The sequence below is a fragment of the Lycium ferocissimum genome, unplaced genomic scaffold, assembly GCF_029784015.1.
Source record: "Lycium ferocissimum isolate CSIRO_LF1 unplaced genomic scaffold, AGI_CSIRO_Lferr_CH_V1 Chromosome12988, whole genome shotgun sequence".
Taxonomy (NCBI): Eukaryota; Viridiplantae; Streptophyta; class Magnoliopsida; order Solanales; family Solanaceae; genus Lycium; species Lycium ferocissimum.
The window spans coordinates 119,015-119,333 of record NW_026713095.1 but is presented as its reverse complement, the minus strand read 5'-3'; positions in this window follow the sequence as shown (position 1 = coordinate 119,333).

Below are 319 nucleotides of genomic sequence, written 5' to 3'. Positions count from 1 at the left end.
ACCGTTGGCAACGGTCCATTTGCAAAAATGGCCGTTGCCAAACGATCAGTTTTTTAATTTTTGCCCCCCAAATTTTTTTTTTTAACACTTTAACCCATCCCCACCCCTATATAAACCCTTCTTCATTTTCATTTTAATTCATATCAATTCACTCTTCTTCATCTTTCTCTCAAATCTCAATCTCTCAATTATAGTTACTTTGAAATAATTAGCCACAAAGTCTTATTATAGTTTCAACTTTCAATTATTAATTTTGCAATTATAATATTGTTGGTGGAGTTGGTGATTTTGCAACAATCCCAAGTAGCTTTGGTGGATT